The sequence below is a fragment of the Oncorhynchus mykiss genome, chromosome 31 (assembly GCF_013265735.2).
Source record: "Oncorhynchus mykiss isolate Arlee chromosome 31, USDA_OmykA_1.1, whole genome shotgun sequence".
NCBI lineage: Eukaryota > Metazoa > Chordata > Actinopteri > Salmoniformes > Salmonidae > Oncorhynchus > Oncorhynchus mykiss.
This window is the reverse complement of record NC_050571.1, coordinates 28491851-28511351: the sequence shown is the minus strand read 5'-3', so window position 1 is coordinate 28511351 and position 19501 is coordinate 28491851. Positions and strand designations below refer to the sequence as shown.

At 45.7% G+C, this 19501-nt stretch overlaps 1 protein-coding gene across 1 annotated transcript in view; it reads right to left on the bottom strand.

The window, feature by feature from the left end:
• The window catches only part of LOC110504439 (dystrophin-related protein 2), a 225489-nt gene that overhangs the window by 150221 nt on the left and 55767 nt on the right, over positions 1-19501 (bottom strand). The window contains exon 2 of the mRNA XM_036969700.1: positions 13231-13363. The gene's annotated coding sequence lies outside the window, so the exon portion shown is untranslated. The remainder of the gene's footprint in view (positions 1-13230; positions 13364-19501) is intronic.

The following is a 19501-nucleotide window of genomic DNA, read 5'->3' as shown; positions in this document are numbered from 1 at the left end:
AGTTAATACTTTGTAGCGCCACCTTTTGCTGCGATTACAGCTGTAAGTCGCTTGGGGTATGTCTCTATCAGTTTTGCACATCGAGAGACTGAAATGTTTTCCCATTCCTCCTTGCAAAACAGCTCGCGCTCAGTGAGGTTGGATGGAGAGCATTTGTGAACAGCACTTTTCAGTTCTTTCCACAGATTCTCGATTGGATTCAGGTCTGGACTTTGACTTGGCCATTCTAACACCTGGATATGTTTATTTTTGAACCATTCCATTGTAGATTTTGCTTTATGTTTTGGATCATTGTCTTGTTGGAAGACAAATCTCCGTCCCAGTCTCAGGTCTTTTGCAGACTCCATCCGGTTTTCTTCCAGAATGGTCCTGTATTTGGCTCCATCCATCTTCCCATCAATTTTAACCATCTTCCCTGTCCCTGCTGAAGAAAGCAGGCCCAAACCATGATGCTGCCACCACCATGTTTGACAGTGGGGATGGTGTGTTCAGCTGTGTTGCTTTTACGCCAAACATAACGTTTTGCATTGTTGCCAAAAAGTTCAATTTTGGTTTCATCTGACCAGAGCACCTTCTTCCACATGTTTGGTGTGTCTCCCAGGTGGCTTGTGGCAAACTTTAAACAACACTTTTTATGGATATCTTTAAGAAATGGTTTTCTTCTTGCCACTCTTCCATAAAGGCCAGATTTGTGCAATATATGACTGATTGTTGTCCTATGGACAGAGTCTCCCACCTCAGCTGTAGATCTCTGCACTTCATCCAGAGTGATCATGGGCCTCTTGGCTGCATCTCTGATCAGTCTTCTCCTTGTATGAGCTGAAAGTTTAGAGGGACGGCCAGGTCTTGGTAGATTTGCAGTGGTCTGATACTCCTTCCATTTCAATATTATCGCTTGCACAGTGCTCCTTGGGATGTTTAAAGCTTGGGAAATCTTTTTGTATCCAAATCCGGCTTTAAACTTCTTCACAACAGTATCTCGGACCTGCCTGGTGTGTTCCTTGTTCTTCATGATGCTCTCTGCGCTTTTGACGGACCTCTGAGACTATCACAGTGCAGGTGCATTTATACGGAGACTTGATTACACACAGGTGGATTGTATTTATCATCATTAGTCATTTAGGTCAACATTGGATCATTCAGAGATCCTCACTGAACTTCTGGAGAGAGTTTGCTGCACTGAAAGTAAAGGGGCTGAATAATTTTGCACGCCCAATTTTTCAGTTTTTGATTTGTTAAAAAAGTTTGAAATATCCAATAAATGTCGTTCCACTTCATGATTGTGTCCAACTTGTTGTTGATTCTTCACAAAAAAATACAGTTTTATATCTTTATGTTTGAAGCCTGAAATGTGGCAAAAGGTCGCAAAGTTCAAGGGGGCCCAATACTTTCGCAAGGCACTGTATGATGAGCACTTGTTGGCTGCTTTCCCTTCACTCTGCGGTCAAACTCATCCCAAACCATCTCAATGTGGTTGAGTTTTGGTGATTGTGGAGGCCAGGTCATCTGATGCAGCACTCCATCACTCTCCTTCTTGGTCAAATAGCCCTTACACAGGCTGGAGATGTGTTGTAACTCCGGGTCTTCCTTTCCTGTGGCAGTCCTCATGAGAGCCAGTTTCATCATAGTGCTTGATGGTTTTTGCAACTGCACTTGAATAAAGTTCTTGAAATGTTCCATATTGACTGACCTTCATGTCTTAAAGTAATGATGGACTGTCGTTTCTCTTTGCTTGTTTGAGCTGTTCTTGCCTTTTACCAAATAGGGCTATCTTCTGTATACCACCCCTACCTTGTCACAACACAACTGATTGGCTCAAACACACACCTGTTAATTGAAATGCATTCCAGGTGACTACCTCATGAAGCTGGTTGAGAGAATGCCAAGCGTGTGCAAAGCTGGCATCAAGGCAAAGGGTTGCTACTTTGAAGAATCTCAAATATAAAATATATTTTGATTTGTTGAACACTTTTTTGATTACTACATGATTTCATATGTGTTATTTCATTGTTTTGATGTCTTCACTACTATTCTACAATGTAGAAAATAAATAGTAAAAATAAAGAAAAGCCCTTGAATGAGTAGGTGTGTCCAAACTTTTGACTGGTACTGTTTTTAATGAATTTATTTTGGAAGGAAACGTATTTCACTAATTTTATGATTAGTTATAGGTCATATTTCATAGAAATCTGGAAACAACGGACAGTTCCTTTAAGAGAAGGTAATTTCATCTGTCCTGCACACAAACTAATGAAGGCATTGCCCACAGCTGAGGAGAAGTAGTGTTTCATGCCCATTTGTATCAACAACATGGAAGTGCAGGGGACTAAACTTCCAACCTAAACAGGCCTTTGTCAATCTCCCGTCCAGAGTTCTAAAGCAACCTAGATAATGGGAGAGGAGAGAGAGAGAGCGGGAGACGCAATCTCACTGCTGTGTACTTCTTGGCAAAGTACAGCAAGCTCTCCTCAAATGTCTCATAGCAAGATAAGATTCTAAAAGGCTGCGACTCCAGAGGCGGTTCTGGAGCATCGAGGCAGCATCCCCCCGCCCGGCCATTCCGACTGAGCGTGCCAGAACCAGAGTCTGTGAAGCTAAGACTGTGATGTGCTGCCAGCCTGCCAGCCCTGGGTATAAAGGGGCATGGGCTGCTACCCCAGCTGCGTCGCCAAGGCAAAGTCCCCACCGCCTCATAGTCTCTCACACAATACCCCACAACCTAGCTAACACCCTGTATTTACCATTCTCCCTAACAGTGAGAATAGTTGTGCTGCTCTGCTTCTGGGCTCTACAAGCTGGTGCTCTCTCATTTACAGCCAGAGATAAGGGCAGGTAGGAGGATATTACTTGTGGGTAGAAACTGATTGAATTGGCTCCAGCAGGTCAAACATACCTAAATGACGGCACACCCGGAACTGAGCAGACGTAGTTATCTACCTCAGAGGAGAAGCCATGGCTTGTCTGATAAGGCCGGGAACATGAAGGGAGTCAGACTGACTGACCGCTGGCTGAGTGTGTGTGGTGGTGGATGAAAATGATTAAATGCATTGTGTGTTGCAGGTCTAGGGGCGGGAGGGGGGAGAGTGGGGAGGGAGACAAGGTCATGATCATGTGAGCCTGTACAATGTGTGGGAAGGAGAGTAAACAAATCCACACAGATATGATCCTCAGCTGGGGCATTTAGAGGGCCTGTGATGGAAGGAGGGAGGAGGTGGAGACAGACAGACAGGTCTTCATATAACATATTTTCTATCAAACATTTTAAAACTTTTTCCATTTCAGTCTCAGTTCTGGAGAAACAACATAGGATCCACAGTGCTACTGTCTGGTTAATAGCTGTAAGCAAACAGTTAGCACACTGCAGACCTGACAATAAGACCTAGGAATGGCTGTCATGAGCCCTGCGCTCACCCCCTACTTTGACTGGCACTTGTGTGTTACAGTCGTTGCTACGCTTCACAGTCGAGGCCAACATGTCATATGGAAAATTGGTTTAGCATCATGCTTTTCTTCCCATCTCAAAGGGGCCAGCCTTTGAAATGTTATTGGTGAGTGTGACATTGGTGAGTTTCTCAGGTGACACCTGGAGACTGAATTAAATGTCTTTCTGTTCGGTTGACTTTGAACAAGACAACATCATCGCTTTGATCAGGCCTCCAGGGAACCCAGTAACCCAGGTCCTGTGTCACATGCTTGGCTTGAGAAATCACCTCTCTATGTCTGTCTGTCTGGCTCTCTCTTTTCTACTCTCTCCTTCTCACTCTGGATCTCTCCCTCGCTCTCTGTTCCTCTCTCTCGCTCTCTGTTTCTTTCTCTCTGTATCTGACTCTTTCCCTCTCTCTCCCTCCATCTCTCCCCCTCAGCATCTATCTCCCTCTCTCTGTATCTAAAGTTGAAGTCAGAAGTTTACATACACCTTAGCCAAATACATTTAAACTCAGTTTTTCACAATTCCTGGCATTTAATCCTAGTAAAAAATTCCCTGTCTTAAGTCAGTTAGGATCACCACTTTTTTTTTTAAATGTGAAATGTCAGAATAATAGTAGAGAGTGATTTATTACAGCTTTTATTTCTTTCATCACATTCCCAGTGGGTCAGCAGTTTACATACACTCATTTGGTATTTGGTAGCATTGCCTTTAAATTGTTTAACTTGGGTCAAACATTTTGGGTAGCCTTCCACAAGCTTCCCACAATAAGCTGGGTGAATTTTGGCCAATTCCTCCTGACAGAGCTGGTATAACTGAGCCAGGGTTGTAGGCCTCCTTGCTCACACACGCTTTTTCAGTTCTGCCCACAAATCCTCTATAGGATTGAGGTCAGGGCTTTGTGATGGCCACTCCAATACCTTGACTTTGTTGTCCTTAAGCCATTTTGCCACAACTTTGGAAGTATGCTTGGGGTCATTGTCCATTTGGAAGACCCTTTTACGACCACGCTTTAACTTCCTGACTGATGTCTTGAGATGTTGCTTCAATATATCCACATAATTTTCCTTCCACATGATGACATCTATTTTGTGAAGTGCACCAGTCCCTCCTGCAGCAAAGCACCCCCACAACATGATGCTGCCACCCCTGTGCTTCACGGTTGGGATGGTGTTCTTTGGCTTGCAAGCATCCCCCTTTTTCCTCCAAACATAACGATGGTCATTACGGCCAAACAGTTCTATTTTTGTTTCATCAGAACAGAGGACATTTCTCCAAAAAGTAGACTTTCAGGTTATGTCGATATAGGACTCGTGTTACTGTGGATATAGATACTTTCGTACCTGTTTCCTCCAGCCTCTTCACAAGGTCCTTTGCCTTTGTTCTGAGATTGATTTGCACTTTTCCCACCAAAGTACATTCATCTCTAGGCGACAGAACTTGTCTCCTTCCTGAGCGGTGTGACGGCTGTGTGTGTCACGGGCGTCTGAAGAAGAGGACCAAGGTGCAGCGTGGTGACCGTACATTTATTTTTATTTAAGATAAACGCCGCCAAGAAAACAACGTGAAGCTCAACAGGGCTAAGTGCCTCAAACAAAGTTAACTAACCACAATCATAGGTGGGGAAAAAGGGCTGCCTAAGTATGGTTCCCAATCAGAGACAACGATAGACAGCTGTCCCTGATTGAGAACCATGCCCGGGCAAAACAAAGAAATACAAAACATAGAAAATAGAACATAGAATGCCCACCCCACACCACACCCTGACCTAACCAAATAGAGAAATAAAACGGATCTCTAAGGTCAGGACGTGACAGTGTGGTCCCATTGGTGTTTAAAATGGGGAATTAGTGTTTGTACAGATGAATGTGGTACCTTCAGGTATGTGGAAATTGCTCTCAAGGATGAACCAGACTTGTGGAGGTTTCTTTTGATTTTCCATGATGTCAAGCTAAGAGGCACTGAGTTTGAAGGTAGGCCTTGAAATACATCCACAGCTACACCTCCAATTGACTCAAATGATGTCAGTTAGCCTATCAGAAGCTTCTAAAGCCATGGCATCATTTTCTGGACATCATCAAGCTGTTTAAAGGCACAGTCAACTTAGTGTATACAAACTTCTGACCCACTGGAATTGTGATTTTTTATTTTTTTAAATTTTATTTCACCTTTATTTAACCAGGTAGGCTAGTTGAGAACAAGTTCTCATTTGCAACTGCGACCTGGCCAAGATAAAGCATAGCAGTATGAGCAGACAACACAGAGTTACACATGGAGTAAACAATTAACAAGTCAATAACACAGTAGAAAACAAAGGGGGAGTCTATATACAATGTGTGCAAAAGGCATGAGGTAGGCGAATAATTACAATTTTGCAGAATAACACTGGAGTGATAAATGATCAGATGGTCATGTACAGGTAGAGATATTGGTGTGCAAAAGAGCAGAAAAGTAAATAAATAAAAACAGTATGGGGATGAGGTAGGTGAAAATGGGTGGGCTATTTACCAATAGACTATGTACAGCTGCAGCGATCGGTTAGCTGCTCAGATAGCTGATGTTTGAAGTTGGTGAGGGAGATAAAAGTCTCCAACTTCAGCGATTTTTGCAATTCGTTCCAGTCACAGGCAGCAGAGTACTGGAACGAAAGGCGGCCAAATGAGGTGTTGGCTTTAGGGATGATCAGTGAGATACACCTGCTGGAGCGCGTGCTACGGATGGGTGTTGCCATCGTGACCAGTGAGCTGAGATAAGGCGGAGCTTTACCTAGCATGGACTTGTAGATGACCTGGAGCCAGTGGGTCTGGCGACGAATATGTAGCGAGGGCCAGCCGACTAGAGCATACAAGTCGCAGTGGTGGGTGGTATAAGGTGCTTTAGTGACAAAACGGATGGCACTGTGATAGACTGCATCCAGTTTGCTGAGTAGAGTGTTGGAAGCCATTTTGTAGATGACATCGCCGAAGTCGAGGATCGGTAGGATAGTCAGTTTTACTAGGGTAAGTTTGCGGCGTGAGTGAAGGAGGCTTTGTTGCGGAATAGAAAGCCGACTCTTGATTTGATTTTCGATTGGAGATGTTTGATATGAGTCTGGAAGGAGAGTTTGCAGTCTAGCCAGACACCTAGGTACTTATAGATGTCCACATATTCTAGGTCGGAACCATCCAGGGTGGTGATGCTAGGCGGGCATGCGGGTGCAGGCAGCGATCGGTTGAAAAGCATGCATTTGGTTTTACTAGCGTTTAAGAGCAGTCGGAGGCCACGGAAGGAGTGTTGTATGGCATTGAAGCTTGTTTGGAGGTTAGATAGCACAGTGTCCAATGACGGGCCGAAAGTATATAGAATGGTGTCGTCTGCGTAGAGGTGGATCAGGGAATCGCCCGCAGCAAGAGCAACATCATTGATGTATACAGAGAAAAGAGTCGGCCCGAGAATTGAACCCTGTGGCACCCCCATAGAGACTGCCAGAGGACCGGACAGCATGCCCTCCGATTTGACACACTGAACTCTGTCTGCAAAGTAATTGGTGAACCAGGCAAGGCAGTCATCCGAAAAACCGAGGCTACTAAGTCTGCCGATAAGAATATGGTGATTGACAGAGTCGAAAGCCTTGGCAAGGTCGATGAAGACGGCTGCACAGTACTGTCTTTTATCGATGGCGGTTATGATATCGTTTAGTACCTTGAGTGTGGCTGAGGTGCACCCGTGACCGGCTCGGAAACCAGATTGCACAGCGGAGAAGGTACAGTGGGATTCGAGATGGTCAGTGACCTGTTTGTTGACTTGGCTTTCGAAGACCTTAGATAGGCAGGGCAGGATGGATATAGGTCTGTAACAGTTTGGGTCCAGGGTGTCTCCCCCTTTGAAGAGGGGGATGACTGCGGCAGCTTTCCAATCCTTGGGGATCTCAGACGATATGAAAGAGAGGTTGAACAGGCTGGTAATTGGGGTTGCGACAATGGTGGCGGATAGTTTCAGAAATAGAGGGTCCAGATTGTCAAGCCCAGCTGATTTGTACGGGTCCAGGTTTTGCAGCTCTTTCAGAACATCTGCTATCTGGATTTGGGTAAAGGAGAACCTGGAGAGGCTTGGGCGAGGAGCAGCGGGGGGGGCGGGGCTGTTGGCCGAGGTTGAAGTAGCCAGGCGGAAGGCATGGCCAGCCGTTGAGAAATGCTTATTGAAGTTTTCGATAATCATGGATTTATCGGTGGTGACCGTGTTACCTAGCCTCAGTGCAGTGGGCAGCTGGGAGGAGGTGCTCTTGTTCTCCATTGACTTCACAGTGTCCCAGAACTTTTTGGAGTTGGAGCTACAGGATGCAAACTTCTGCCTGAAGAAGCTGGCCTTAGCTTTCCTGACTGACTGCGTGTATTGGTTCCGGACTTCCCTGAACAGTTGCATATCACGGGGACTATTCGATGCTATTGCAATCCGCCACAGGATGTTTTTGTGCTGGTCGAGGGCAGTCAGGTCTGGGGTGAACCAAGGGCTGTATCTGTTCTTAGTTCTGCATTTTTTGAACGGAGCATGCTTATCTAAAATGGTGAGGAAGTTACTTTTAAAGAATGACCAGGCATCCTCAACTGACGGGATGAGGTCAATGTCCTTCCAGGATACCCGGGCCAGGTCGATTAGAAAGGCCTGCTCACAGAAGTGTTTTAGGGAGCGTTTGACAGTGATGAGGGGTGGTCGTTTGACTGCGGCTCCGTAGCGGATACAGGCAATGAGGCAGTGATCGCTGAGATCCTGGTTGAAGACAGCGGAGGTGTATTTGGAGGGCCAGTTGGTCAGGATGACGTCTATGAGGGTGCCCTTGTTTACAGAGTTAGGGTTGTACCTGGTGGGTTCATTGATGATTTGTGTGAGATTGAGGGCATCAAGCTTAGATTGTAGGACTGCAGGGGTGTTAAGCATATAGTGATACAGTGTATTATAAGTGAAATCATCTGTCTGTAAACAATTGTTGGAAAAACTACTTGTGTCAAGCACAATGTAGATGTCCTATCCAACTTGCCAAAACTATAGTTTTTGTGAAATTTGTGTAGTGGTTGAAAAACAAGTTTTAAATACTCCAACCTAAGTGTATGTAAACTTCCGACCTCAACTGTTTTTCCATCTCTCTGTATCTCCCTCTCTCTGTATCTATCGCCTTCTCTCTGTATCTATCTCCCTCTTTCTGTATCTATCTCCCTCTTTCTGTATCTACAGTATCTCCCTCTCCCTCTCTCTCTGTATCTATCTCCCTCTCCCTCTCTCTCTGTATCTATCGCCTTCTCTCTGTATCTATCTCCCTCTCTCTGTATCTATCTCCCTCTTTCTGTATCTACAGTATCTCCCCCTCCCTCTCTCTATCTCCCTTTCCCTCTCCATCTCTCTATGAATTCAATTCAATTCAAGGGCTTTATTGGCATGGGAAACATGTGTAAACATTGCCAAAGCAAGTGAGGTAGATAATATATAAAGTGAATATATAAAGTGAAATAAACAATAAAAATTAACAGTAAACATTACACATACAGAAGTTTCAAAACAATAAAGACATTACAAATGTCATATTATATATATACAGTGTTTTAACAATGTACAAATGGTTAAAGGACACAAGATAAAATAAATAAGCATAAATATGGGTTGTATTTACAATAGTGTGTGTTCTTCACTGGTTGCCCTTTTCTCGTGGCAACAGGTCACAAATCTTGCTGCTGTGATGGCACACTGTGGAATTTCACCCAGTAGATATGGGAGTTTATCAAAATTGGATTTGTTTTCAAATTCTTTGTGGATCTGTGTAATCTGAGGGAAATATGTCTCTCTAATATGGTCATACATTGGGCAGGAGGTTAGGAAGTGCAGCTCAGTTTCCACCTCATTTTGTGGGCAGTGAGCACATAGCCTGTCTTCTCTTGAGAGCCATGTCTGCCTACGGCGGCCTTTCTCAATAGCAAGGCTATGCTCACTGAGTGTCACGGTTTTCTGTATGTGAAGGAGAGTCGGACCAAAATGCGGCGTGTAGATTGCGATCCATGTTTAATAAACAAACGTAAAACACGAATCGATACAAACACTACAAAACAAAGAACGTAACGAAAACCTTAACAGCCCTATCTGGTGAGAACACAGAGACAGGAATCACCCACCACAACAGGACCAAGCGGCGTGGTGACAGGCAACAGCGGCGCAAAGAGGAATGGACTTGGGACGATGTGTTGGACGGCAAGGGTTGCTACACATGGGAGGAGATCCTGGCAGGAAAGGATCGCCTTCCATGGGAACAGGTGGAGGCAGCTAGGAGAGCAGAGGCAGCCGGAGAGAGGAGCCGACGATATGAGGGAACACGGCTGGCAAGGATGCCCGAGAGGCAGCCCCAAAAATTTCTTGGGGGGGGGCTAACAGGGAGTATGGCTACGCCAGGTAGGAGACCTGTGCAAACTCCCTGTGCTTACCGGGGAGCTAGGCACCGTGTTATGCTGTGGTGCGCACGGTGTCTCCAGTGCGGGTACATAGCCCGGTGCGGTACATTCCAGCTCCGCGTATCGGCTGGGCTAGAGTGAGCATCGAGCCAAGTGCCATGAAGCCGGCTCTACGCATCTGGTCTCCAGTGCGTCTCCTTGGGCCGGCTTACATGGCACCAGCCTTGCGCTCGGTGTCTCCGGTTCGCCTGCATAGCCCAGTGCGGGCTATTCCACCTCGCCGCACTGGCAGGGCGACCGTGAGCATTCAACCAGGTAAGGTTGGGCAGGCTCGGTGCTCAAGAGCTCCAGTGCGCCTGCACGGTCCGGTCTTTCCAGTACCACCTCCACACCCCAGCCCTCCGGTAGCAGCTCCCCGCACCAGGCTTCCTGTGCGTGTCCTCGGCCCAGTACCACCAGTGCCAGCACCACGCATCAGGCCTACAGTGCGCCTCGCCTGTCCAGCGCTGCCAGAGCCTTCCTCCTCTCCAGCGCTGTCGGAGTCTCCCGCCTATCTAGCGCTGTTAGAGCCTTCCTCCTCTACAGCGCTGCCGGAGTCTCCCGCCTGTTCAGAACTGCCAGTCTGCAAGGAGCTGCCAGTCTGCAAGGAGCTGCCAGTCTGTATAGAGCTGCCAGTCTGCAAGGAGCTGCCAGTCTGCATAGAGCTGCCAGAGCTGCCAGTCTGCAGGATGCCGCCAAAGCTGCCAGTCTGCAAGGAGCCGCCAGAGCTGCCAGTCTGCAAGGAGCCGCCAGAGCTGCCAGTCTGCAAGGAGCCGCCAGAGCTGCCATTCTGCATGGAGCAGCCAGAGCTGCCAGTCAGCATGGAGCAGCCAGAGCTGCCAGTCAGCATGGAGCAGCCAGGGCTGCCAGTCAGCATGGAGCAGCCAGGGCCGCCAGTCAGCATGGAGCAGCCAGAGCCGCCAGTCAGCATGGAGCAGCCAGAGAAGCCAGTCAGCATGGAGCAGCCAGTCAGCATGGAGCAGCCAGAGCAGCCAGTCAGCATGGAGCAGCCAGAGCTGCCAGTCAGCATGGAGCAGCCAGAGCTGCCAGTCAGCATGGAGCAGCCAGTCAGCATGGAGCAGCCAGAGCAGCCAGTCAGCATGGAGCAGCCAGAGCTGCCAGTCAGCCAGTCTTCCAGATCTGCCAGTCAGCCAGACTCTTCCAGATCTGCCAGTCAACCAGACTCTTCCAGATCTGCCAGTCAACCAGACTCTTCCAGATCTGCCAGTCAGCCAGACTCTTCCAGATCTGCCAGTCAGCCAGACTCTTCCAGATCTGCCAGTCAACCAGACTCTTCCCGATCTGCCAGTCAACCAGACTCTTCCAGATCTGCCAGTTAACCAGACTCTTCCAGATCTGCCAGTCAGCCAGGGGCCGCCAGTCAGCCAGGAGCTGCCGCCCCTCTGTCCAGAGCTTCCGCCCCTCTGTCCCGAGCCGCCACCGCGGACAGATGCCCACCCAGACCCTCCCCTATAGGTTCAGGTTTTGCGGCCGGAGTCCGCACCTTGGGGGGGGGGGGTACTGTACTGTCACACCCTGACCATAGTTTGCTTTGTATGTTTCTATGTTTTGGTTGGTCAGGGTGTGAGCTGGGTGGGCATTCTATGTTACATGTCTAGTTTGTCTATTTCTATGTTTTGGCCTAGTATGGTTCTCAATCAGAGGCAGGTGTCATTAGTTGTCTCTGATTGAGAATCATACTTAGGTAGCCTGGGTTGCACTGTTTGTTTGTGGGTGATTGTCTATGTCAGTGGCTTGTGTCAGCACAGGTCTAATTTGTAGCTTCACGGTCGTCATTTGTTTATTGTTTTGTATTCAGTGTCAGTATTTTCTTTATTAAAGATTTACCATGGACACTTACCACGCCGCATTTTGGTCCGACTCTCCATCACATAAAGAAAACCGTGACACTGAGTCTGTACATAGTCAAAGCTTTCCTTAATTTTGAGTCAGTCACAGTGGTCAGGTATTCTGCCGCTGTGTACTCTCTGTGTAGGGCCAAATAGCATTCTAGTTTGCTCTGTTTTTTTGTTAATTGTTTCCAATGTGTCAAATAATTATCCTTTTGTTTTCTCATGATTTGGTTGGGTCTAATTGTGCTGCTGTCCTGGGGCTCTGTAGGGTGTGTTTGTGTTTGTGAACAGAGCCCCAGGACCAGCTTGCTTAGGGGACTCTTCTCCAGGTTCATCTCTCTGTAGGTGATGGCTTTGTTATGGAAGGTATGGGAATCGCTTCCTTTTAGGTGGTTGTAGAATTTAACGGCTCTTTTCTGGATTTTGATAATTAGTGGGATTCGGCCTAATTCTGCTCTGCATGGATTATTTGGTGTTCTACGTTGTACACGGATGATATTTTTGCATAATTCTGCGTGCAGAGTCTCAATTTGGTGTTTGTCCCATTTTGTGAAGTCTTGGTTGGTGAGCGGACCCCAGACCTCACAACCATAAAGGGCAATGGGCTCTATGACTGATTCAAGTATTTTTAGCCAAATCCTAATTGGTATGTTGAAATTTATGTTCCTTTTGATGGCGTAGAATGCCCTTCTTGCCTTGTCTCTCAGATCGTTCACAGCTTTGTGGAAGTTACCTGTGGCGCTGATGTTTAGGCCAAGGTGTGTATAGTTTTTTGTGTGCTCTAGGGCAACCGTGTCTAGATGGAATTTGTATTTGTGGTCCTGGTGACTGGACCTTTTTTGGAACACCATTATTTTGGTCTTACTGAGATTTACTGTCAGGGCCCAGGTCTGACAGAATCTGTGCATAAGATCTAGGTGCTGCTGTAGGCCCTCCTTGGTTGGTGACAGAAGCACCAGATCATCAGCAAACAGCAGACATTTGACTTCAGATTCTAGTAGGGTGAGGCCGGGTGCTGCAGACTTTTCTAGTGCCCGCGCCAATTCATTGATATATATGTTGAAGAGGGTGGGGCTTAAGCTGCATCCCTGTCTCACCCCACGACCCTGTGTGAAGAAATTTGTGTCCCTCTCTATCTCCCTCTCCCTCTATCTCCCTCTCTCTCACTCTTTCTCTCTCCCCAATTCAATTGGCTTCATTGGCATATGAAACATATGTTAACATTGCCTAAGCAAGTGAAATAGGTAACAAACAAAAGTGAAATAAACAACAAAAAATGACAGTAAACATTACACTCACAAAAGTTTCAAAGGAATAGAGACATTTCAAATGTCATATTATGGCTATGCATTATGTCTCGGTCTCTCTCTAAACATCATGAGAGGATATTACTTAGAACTATGGAGGGAAAACAACACAGAACAGCGATCTCATCTTTGAACCTAGATCTACAATCTCTCCACCACCAAAGAAATGAAATCGGTCACTAGTGATAAATTACCCAGTGGTGAAGACGTGATTGACGTAGCTGCAGATTCAGCGTCTCTGTGGAATTGGGTCAACACGTCTCTTCCCAGAGGTGGGCCAGTCGCTGGTGTCCAATGGTGCTCTCCTTCTCTCCTCGGAGGAGGGACCTATGGAGGGAAGTGAGGAGGGTGAGAGAGTGACAGAGATAGAGAACGAGAGAGCGAGAGAGAGAGACCTTGATTTTGGACAAAATTACCTGAATGGACTATCACTAGCATGGACTATCAACAAAAAAAAACTTTGAACAAACCAAAACCTGCAGAAGATACAATAATCTCTAGGTAACTGCGTTACATAAAGCTTAATAAACAAGGCTCCTAAACTACCAAGTTGCTAGGAAAGAAACTGACCTGGCTGCAACTTCAATCAGCACTGAAGTTTGAAGTGAGAGGTGTGAAAACTCTTGAGTCTAACAATGGCAAGAGAGTTCCACAGACCAGCACAACAACAACCCCCCCCCCCCCCCCCCCCTTAAAGAGGCACACATGGCACTGAATGAAGAGGTGAGAAAGCTGAGGTGTGACAGAGAGCAGGACAATCCCCCAGACAAGCCAGCAGAACAGCCCACCTCAGACCCGGACCACAACACCACGATAGGACAGACAACACAGGATCCCCTAGCCACATCATAATTCACACAGGCACAAATGACCTGAGGGCCCAGCAGGAAAGGGTGGCAACAGCACTCAATGTAGTGATTGAAAAAGTTTCTTCCACTTTCCCAACGCACAAGTGGTTATCTCCACCCTGCTACCACGAAAATACTTTCACCCTGCCACCATACAGCAGCTGACCCCCATGCAGCGGGTGACCACCATACAGCGGGTGACCACCATACAACGGGTGACCACCATACAGCGGGTGACCACCATACAGCGGGTGACCACCATACAACGGGTGACCACCATGCAGTGGGTGAATGCAAGCATTCAAAACCAAATGTCTACCTGGCCCACCACTCCACCCTGGCCTTTACGACAAGGTCCTCATCCACAAGGCAGCAATCCTAACTTTTGCCAGGACCGTGAAGGACATCACCCTCAACCGTAGCCCCAGCACCTCACACAGGAGCCACAGAGCAACGGACACCCCGCCCAGACCAGCGAGACACCCTACCAGACCTGCAAGAGACCCTCCCAAATTACCTGCACCAAGAGAACCCACACCAAGAGGACCTACACTCTGAATTTACAAACGGACAATCTGACAGCACAGTTGCAGTCCCCAACGCTCTGGATAACATAACAGCCTAACCAGCTCTGCTAGGGTGAGTAATGTTCAGTGAGCTGTTCTCTCATTTGTGTCTGGAAGTAGCTAGCAAGTTAGGCGGATGCTTGACTGCTGTTAATACAGAACACTCGGATTAACCCTTAAAGAGATGGGTGGGGGTAAAGCTTAAGAGGGTGTGAACAATGCTGAATGGGTGTAGACAAAGAAGGGCTTTCCAGTAGTAGTACAAAAATATTCAAAGACCATTTTCTCAAAAGTGAGTTTACAAGTTTATCAACTTTCTAAGCAGAATAACTTTCCCCTTATTCCTCAACTGTAGTGTATGATATACCATTTTGTAGCTCTGAGTTTACTTTTATCCAATGTAAAAAAATAAAATAAAAAATGCTACATAACACCGATTTGAGTTGGTCGGTCACATATTTAGACGACAAATTCCAATTACATAAACTCTTTACCATCATCCTCAGCTCTTGCATGTTCCCCAATATTTGGAACCAAGGACTAATCACCCCAATCCACAAATTTTGACCCCAATAACTACCGTGGGATATGCGTCAACAGCAACCTTGGGAAAATTTCCTCAGTGAAAACAATGTACTAAGCAAATGTCAAATTGGCTTTTTACCAAATTACCGCACGACAAACTACGTAATCACCCTGCACACCCTAATTGACAAACAAACAAACCAAAACAAAGGCAAAGTCTTCTCATGCTTTGTTGATTTCTAAAAAGCTCAATGGCATGAGGGCCTGCTATACAAATTGATGGAAAGTGGCGCTGGGAAAAAAAATATACGGCATTATAAAATCCATGTACATAAACAACAAGTGTGCGGTTAAAATAGCCAAATAACACACATATTTCTTTCCACAGGGCCAGGGGGTGAGACAGGGATGAAGCTTAAGCCCCACCCTCTTCAACATACACTACCGGTCAAAAGTTTTAGAACACCTACTCATTCAAGGGTTTTTCTTTATTTTTAATATTTTCTACATTGTAGAATAATAGTGAAGACATCAGAACTATGAAATAACACATATGGAATCATGTAGTAACCAAAAAGTGTGAAACAAATCAAAATATATTTTATACTTGAGATTCTTCAAATTGCCACCCTTTGCCTTGAAGACAGCTTTGCACACGCTTGGCATTCTCTCAACCAGCTTCACGAGGTCACCTGGAATGCATTTCAATTAACAAGTGTGTTAAAAGTTAATTTGTGGAATTTTTGTTCCCTCTTAATGCGTTTGTGCCAATCAGTTGTGTTTTGACAAGGTAGGTGTGGTATAGAAAAGATAGACCTATTTGGTAAAAGACCAAGTCCATATTATGGCAAGAACACTTCAAATAAGCAAAGAGAAATGACAGTCCATCATTACTTTAAGACATTAAGGTCAGTCAATATACGGAAAATGATGAGAACTTTTAAAGTTTCTTTAAGTGCAGTTGCAAAAAACATCAAGCACTATGATGAAACTGGCTCATGAGGACCGCCACAGGAATGGAAGACCCTAAGTTACCTCTGCTCAGAGGATAAGTTCATTAGAGTTACCAGCCTCAGAAATTGCAGCCCAAATAAATGCTTCACAGAGTTCAAGTAACATACACATCAACTTTTCAGAGGAGACTGTGTGAATCAGGCCTTCATGGTTGAATTTCTGCAAAGAAACCACTTCTAAAGGACACCAATAAGAAGAAGAGACTTGCTTGGGCCAAGAAACACGAGCAATGGACATTAGACCGGTGGAAATTTGACATTTGGTCTGGAGTCCAAATTGGAGATTTTTGTCTTTGTGAGTGAACGGATGATCTCCGTATGTGTATATCCCACCGTAAAGCATGGAGGAGCAGGTGTTAGGGTGTGGGGGTGCTTTACTGATGACACTGTCTGTGATTTATTTAGAATTCAAGGCACACTTAACCAGCATGGCTACCACAGCATTCTGCAGAGATACGCCATCCCATCTGGTTTACACCTCCAGGCTGTGTAAGGTCTATTTTACCAAGAAAGAGAGTGATGGAGTGCAGCATCAAATTACCTGGCCTCCACAATCCTCCGACCTTAGCCAATTGAGATGGTTTAGGAAGAGTCGGACAGCAGAGTGAAGGAAAAGCAGCCAACAAGTGCTCAGCATATGTGGAAACTCCCTCAAGACTGTTGGAAAAGCATTCCAGTTGATGCTGGTTGAGAGAATGCCAAAAGTGTGCAAAGCTGTCATTAAGGCAAAGGGTGATTATATGAAGAATCTCAAATATAAACATATTTATTTTTGTTTAAGACTTTTTTGGTTACTACATGATTCCATATGTGTTATTTCATAGTTTTGATGTCGTCACTATTATTCTACAATGTAGAAAATAGTAACAATAAAGAAAGACCAAAAAACCTTGGTTCTAAAACTAATTGGCGAGGGCACTAGAAAAGTCTGCAGCACCTGGCCTCACCCTACTAGGTGTCTACTGTTTGCTGATGATCTGGTGCTTCTCTCCCCAACCAAGGAAGGCCTACAGTAGCACTAGATCTTCTGCCCAGATTCTGTCAGACCTGGGCCCTGACAGTGAATCTCAGTAAGACAAATATAATGGTGTTCCAAAAAAGGACCACGAATACAATTTCCACCTAGACACCGTTAGCCTAGAGCACACAAAAACTATACATACCTCATTCTAAACACCAGCGCCACAGGTACAGTGGCAAGAAAAAGTATGTGAACCCTTTGGAATTACCTGGATTTCTGCATAAATGAGTCATAAAATGTATCTGATCTTCATCTTAGTCACAAAAATAGACAAACACAGTGTGCTTGAACTAATAACACACAAATTATTGTATTTTTCTTGTCTATATTGAATACATAATTTAAACATTCACAGTGTAGGTTGGAAAATGTATGTGAACCCCTAGGCTAATTACTTTTCCAAAAGTTAATTGGAGTCAGGTGTCAGCTAACCTGGAGTCCAATCAATGAGATGAGATTGGAGATGTTGGTTAGAGCTGCCCTGCCTTATAAAAAACACTCTAAAAATGTGAGTTTGCGATTCACAAGAAGCATTGCCTGACGTGAACCATGTCTCAAACAAAAGAGACTCCCTAGGAGTAGCCGTCCTGCAAAGACGACAGCAAGAGCACAGTGCAGAATGCTCAATGAGGTTAAGAATAATCCTAGTGTCAGCTAAAGACTTACAGAAATCTCTGGAACATGCTAACATCTCTGTTGACGAGTCTACGATACGTAAAACACTAAACAAGAATGGTGTTCATGGGAGGACACCATGGAAGAAGTCACAGCTGTCCAAAAACAACATTGCTGCACGTCTGAAGTTTGCAAAAGTGCACTAAGATGTTCCACAGCGCTACTTGCTAAATATTATGTGGACAGATTAAACTACATTTGAGTTGTTTGGAAGGAACACACAACACTATGTGTGGAGAAAAAAAGGCACAGCACCTCATCCCAACTGTAAAGTGTGGTGGAGGGAGAATCAAAGTTTGGGGCTGCTTTGCTTTCTCAGAGCTTGGACAGCTTGCTATCATCGACGGAAAAATGAATTCCCAAGTTTATCAAGACATTTTGCAGGAGCATGTTAGGCTATCTGTCTGCCAATTGAATCTCAACAGAAGTTGGGTGATGCAACAGGTCGTCACAGACAAATCAAGCTGCCCAGAAAGGACAGTCTGGCTATAGAGACCGGTCGTTACAGACAAACCAAGCTGCCCAGAGAGGACCGTCTGGCTATAGAGACTGGTTGTCACAGACAAACTTGGCTGCCCAGAGAGGACAGTCTGGCTATAGAGACCGGTCATCACAGACAAACCTGGCTGCCCAGAGAGGACTGTCTGGCTATAGAAACTGGTTGTCACAGACAAACTTGGCTGCCCAGAGAGGGCAGTCTGACTATAGAAACTGGTTGTCACAGACAAACTTCGCTGCCCAGAGAGGACAGTCTGGCTATAGAAACTGGTTGTCACAGACAAACCTGGCTGCCCAGAGAGGACAGTCTGGCTATAGAAACTGGTTGTCACAGACAAACCTGGCTGCCCAAAGAGGACAGTCTGGCTATAGAAACTGGTCGTCACAGACAAACTTGGCTGCCCAGAGAGGACAGTCTGGCTATAGAAACTGGTCGTCACAGACAAACTTGGCTGCCCAGAGAGGACAGGCTGTGCTCACTCTGCTCCAGGGGAGAGGAAGACAGAGCTGCATTTCCTATTACACTGTGACAAATACTCAGACCTAAGAGAATCTTTCTTTCCCAAAATTATTATTATTATTATTATTATTTAGCACAAAGAATTTGAAATTATAAAATAAAAAAATCTAATATTTATTTGGGGAAAGCCTAAATGTGCAGTTTTGGCAGCCAAATATGTGCCCTCCTGCCACAACTTGAGGGCCAGCCAGTGAAAAGTGCAATGTCATGTCAATAATATTTCCCATTTTGGTTTTGGTTTGGCTTTCATGTGGCTTCTCAGTCAGGTTGAGAATGGTCTACTGCTATTGCTTTAATGTATTATTAGTATTAGTCCCATGTATATTGCTGTTGAAGCTGCTGCAATGGTAATCACATTTCCACTACTACTACTATTATTGATGCCTTATTGCTGTTGGTCCCACCATTTGTTGTTAAATGTATACTTTGACAATTTAATTAAGTAATTGAACTTGGCATGTAAATAAATTCAATTGAAACTGAAATTGAGATAGAGAGAGACTGACTCCACCAGTCCCATCATCCTATTGTAGGGTGTTTCTTATCAGCAGCCAGCACGCTGTCCCCTCGTCACAGTGGCTGCTGGGGAGCTGAACACTGAGCCCTGGCTGCCAATAGGAAACAGAGAGGTGGACAAGGGACGAATGCCAATCAGCGTGGTCCCCTGGCCGAGCCAGCCCTGAGATTTCATTACTCCCCCAGACGATGACATAGCGCTGGCCTGTGGAGCACTCCGACCCCGGCCCCAGGTCTGATAGCCATGTCAACAGGAGCCCTCTCCTTACTCGCCCATTGCACG